Raw genomic sequence first — 4649 nt, forward strand, 5'->3', positions numbered from 1 at the left:
ATACACTTCCCCACATCCAAAAATTATGCCCTAAAGTGTTGCAGGCTCAATGCCCTAATGTATTTTTGGAAGACAGAGAGGCAAAAGCACAAAGCTTGATAAGGCAAAATCGGGGGGATGCGGGAGAGGTCCAAACACAGGGGAGAGGCAGAAAAGACTGATGAACAAAACACAATATGCAAGTGTTCCAAACAAACTCAAGAAAACAAAGCAGAAAAGTCCTGACACTAAGTTCTTCTTACAAGCACATAGCAAGAGATAAAAGAGACAGAAAATCGATCCAGTCCTAGTGGGCTATCATCTTGCTTGATGACATTACATATCATGATGCTGATCAATCATAAGGCTTTAAATAACATCAATACCATAAATAATTTCTGTATTTTTCAAATTGAAGTTATTTCTCACAAACATATCTTTTCTGCCCACTGCTATCGAGCAATTCAATTATTCCTTTTTGAAGCCCCAAACTAAATGCTGATACTCTACCTTCCTCTTGTGTTAGGGTCAGCACCGACCCGTTTTACTTTTTAAATGCATAAAACTACTACCTAATTTTGTTTATTGCATCAAGGCTTTTTGACTTTGTCAGGAATCTGTATTTAATTAAAACAAAACAAAAAAAAAAAAAAAAACCAAAAAACAAAACAATTGTACTAAATTATAAAATGCTCTGGTGAAAATTATTACCTTTGTGTTGGTAGGGTCAGTTTTGACCCAGTTATAATTTAAGGTTATAAAACAATAGTTAGGGTCAAAACAAAAATCATAAACACACTTTGAGGGGCTTCTCTCTTTGCCTGTGTGCCTCCTTACCTGAACAAACAAAACAAACAAACAAAGACAGACATGTTCAGACATGTAAGGCTTGCATAAGACAAATTTAGTTTAGCGTTGGTGACTTGCAGAGTACACATCTCCTGTTTGCAGCAGTCAAAAATGAGAAGAAGATTTACAGTAAGCCAAGCTCTGGATCATATCTTTTCTGAAAATGAGACAGAGGACACAGAACAGCATAGTGATACAGATGAGCAGGTTTCTGAGGAGGAAGACATTGTAGAGTGTCTACCAGAAGGCACAGACACATCTGATGAGTCTGATGAGGAGGTCACCGATGCTGAAGCTGCACTCACTCCTACTGAAACGTTCAAATCCAAAAGTGGTAACATCTGTTGGAGCTCAATACCTCCTGACTTACATGGCAGGGCAGATGCTGCAAATGTCATCAAAATGACCCCTGGAATCACAAGGTTTGCTGTGACGAATGTAAGTGACATCAAGACATGTTTTGATCTGTTTATGCCATTGTCACTAGAGAAAGTGAGAACAAAAAGGTTCATGGCGACATATGGAATGACATTGATGAGGAATACCTGGATGCTTATATTGGTGTTCTTCTTCTTGCTGGTGTTTACAAATCCAGCAATGAGGCCACTGATTGTCTCTGGGATTCGTCGACAGGCAGAAATATTTTCCGGGCTACAATGTCACTTTAGTCATTTCGAATGATATGAAGAGTCCTTAGATTTGACAACAGAGAAACTAGAGAAAAATCTGACAAGCTTGCTCCCATTAGGGATGTCTGGGAAAGGTGGGTGCAGCTCCTTCCACTGATGTTCAACCCAGGGCCAGAGGTAACAGTAGATGAACGTTTTGTCCCTTTCTGTCAGTACATACCTAGTAAGCCAGGGAAATACGGCATACAAATTTGGGCAGCCTGTGATGCAAAAACCAGCTATGCATGGAATCTGCAGATTTACACAGGCAAACATGCAAGTGGCATTCCTGAGAAAAATCAAGGAAAATGTGTAGTCCTCGATATGACTACTGGACTGCGGGGTCACAATATCACATGTGACAATTTCTTTACCAGCTATGACCTTGGACAAGAAATAAACCTGAGCTCCCTGCCGAAATTTTGCAGGTGAAGGACAGGGCTCCACTTTCTTCAACATTTGCTTTTACAGAGACCACCACGGTTGTTTCATATTGACCAAAAAAACACCGGAGTGTGATACTTATGTCCACTTTTCACAAAGACGCAGCTGTGTCATCAGCAAGTGACAAAAAGCCCATAATTATCTTGGACGATAATAAAAACAAAGGTGGAGTGGACAACCTGCCACCTACACTTGCCAGAGAATGACCAGGAGATGGCCAATGGTTGTGTTTTATAACATTCTAGATGTGTCTGCATACAATGCATTTGTGTTGTGGACCCAAATTCACCTAGGATGGAACTCAGCCAGAAAAAACAAGCGGAGAATGTTTCTTGAGGAGATAGGAAGTTCCCTTGCCAAGGCACACATTGAGCGAAGGGAACGGGTGCCCCGGGACCCAGCCGCTGCAGCCTTGATCAGACAGCTGCAGAGCTCACGTAGCACTCCTTCCACACCATCAGCAACACAAAGAGCATCAGTGCCAGCATCCTCTTCGGCCAGCACTGCCTCGACATCAACCTACACAGCCACAGCCACAACCCCACTGAGGCCACCTGATTCTAAAAGAAAGAAGTGTCAGGCCTGCCCTAGCAATAAAGACAGAAAGACAAACGTACTCTGCTTCTACTGCAAAAAATATATTTGCAAAGAACACACTAAAAGTGTCACTTTTTGTCACACATGCATCTAAATGCACATGCATGTTCTTGCACACAAAGACATTTTTTGGAACTAGTGCCTCATTTCTATTGGTTTGATTTGCTTGATTGTTCATTGTTTGTTAGATCTTGCAAATCCACATTTTGAGATTTACTTGTTTAGCTTTCTATTTATATTAAAGTTATTTTTGAAAATATTTTTTTGCCTTTTTCTTTGAAATAAATATATATGGGTCAAATTTGACCCGTAACACCATAGATGTTACTATAGTAATTAATATTATAATAAAAATATATATAACTAATTTATTTAAGAGATGTATTCTAATACCCCTCAGTAATAGTCAGGTAACATAACTTTTTATTTATTTAAATAATTCTCTTGAGGTTCATTTAATCATTTTTTAAAATTGAAAACGAGAGGTATGCTGTTAAAGTAAAAGCTCATGAGGTCACAGCAAAAATATTAAAAACATTCTTTTAATGGACAAGGAAGCGTAACAAAGTAACCAAGAGTAAGGAAAAAAATTGGATGATAAATAATTGTTTTGAGGGTAATATGGCTGATTAAAGACACGGGTCAAAACCGACCCGTTAACATAAGAGATAGTAACAGAAAGCTAACATAAGAGGAAGGTTAAGTTCATTTTGCAATTTCTGCACATTATACTTATGCGATACTGATACAGTACTAATAGCAATACACCTGCATAATGCCTCACTGTGACAGTGACTGCCAAGTCAGAAGTTTTCCTTATTTTTAATTTCTTGTTTATAGCCATTATGGTGTGTTTTTAGACCAAAGGGAGGAGAGAGGTTGGGAGCATGCACCGATAGCACGTTGCCACACCGGCCACATGACAAACCACCTGGATTGGGACCCAAGTGCATTAGGTGACACCTCAGCACCACACTGGAACAACCCCCAAGTGTTCCCCGTAAGGTGGAGGACCTGCCTTCAGGGCTGGATTGCAGGTTAAGGGCCTCACTCAAAGGCCCAACGGAGTAGAGTCACTTGTGGTGATTACGGGATTCAATATGGAAGCCTTGTGACGATGTGGGTTCTGGCTCCACGCTCCCATGGCTGTTTGGGAACCCTTGAACCCAACACCGTCGATAATGTTACCGAGTGAGCTAGTCAGTGGAGGCAAATAAACACTTGAGCAAGGGGTGGTGCAAAAAAAGTGCAACAGTGCTTTTATTAAAAATCAACAAAACAAAAACAGTGTTCCATAAATAGTGCAGATCTTCAAAATTCATTAAATAAATAATCCATAAAAAGAACACGTGAAGGTTAAAAATCAATAAAAAAAAAACAATCCTTTAAAACGTGAGGTTAAATCTTCTTATGGAAGCAGTCTTTAAAACAATAACAAATCCGGTGCCTATTTTCTGTATGCGTCTCACCTGCTTATCCCGTATGGGCTTAGCAGCAGGCAAGACGCTCTCTGCAGCTGCCCTCCTACATCACACGCTCGAGACTGGAGACCTCCCGATCCCTGGCTCCGGTATGGCACTCATCCCAGTCCCGGAGAACTTGGTTTCCCACAACGGCAGGTCGCCACGCTGGGGATTCCCACCACCAAGTCTCCCGACTTCCGCTGCCTTTCAATGGCCTCTCTGCGGCCAGTCGCCTTCCCTGGTCACTCCCGCTACCTGATCGCTCAGCGGGAGCGACATCAACACAAACACGTGGGTGTCGGCCTAACACCCAGCTTCCACGCAGCTGTCCACGAGCGCTCATTCGCTCGCCCGTCCGCTCGCTCTTCGCGGCTCTCTCTCACCGACCCGCTTCCTCTACTGCTCCCGATAACCTCCGTCCTCTCCTTTCCTTTCACTCTCCGATCGTTTCTTACTCCTTTAAAACCATCTCGCGCTTCTTTTTAAAATGACGAGGACCACAGCAGCTGCAGCATTAGCCACGGGACAATCATGAATGTGGGCAGTTCCTCACCTGTGCACTAGGTGAGAAACGCCCACACCCTACGGATCGTCCCGTGGCCCACTATGGCCCAACGTCCCCTCACTAAGCCGCGACCACATCGATTAT

At 42.3% G+C, this 4649-nt stretch overlaps 1 pseudogene; it reads left to right on the forward strand.

The window, feature by feature from the left end:
* The first annotated feature begins 939 nt into the window (after positions 1–939).
* On the forward strand, positions 940–2631 carry LOC120530623 (annotated as a pseudogene).
* The last annotated feature ends 2018 nt before the right edge of the window (positions 2632–4649 follow it).

The sequence above is a fragment of the Polypterus senegalus genome, chromosome 6 (genome assembly GCF_016835505.1).
Source record: "Polypterus senegalus isolate Bchr_013 chromosome 6, ASM1683550v1, whole genome shotgun sequence".
NCBI classification, from domain to species: domain Eukaryota; kingdom Metazoa; phylum Chordata; class Cladistia; order Polypteriformes; family Polypteridae; genus Polypterus; species Polypterus senegalus.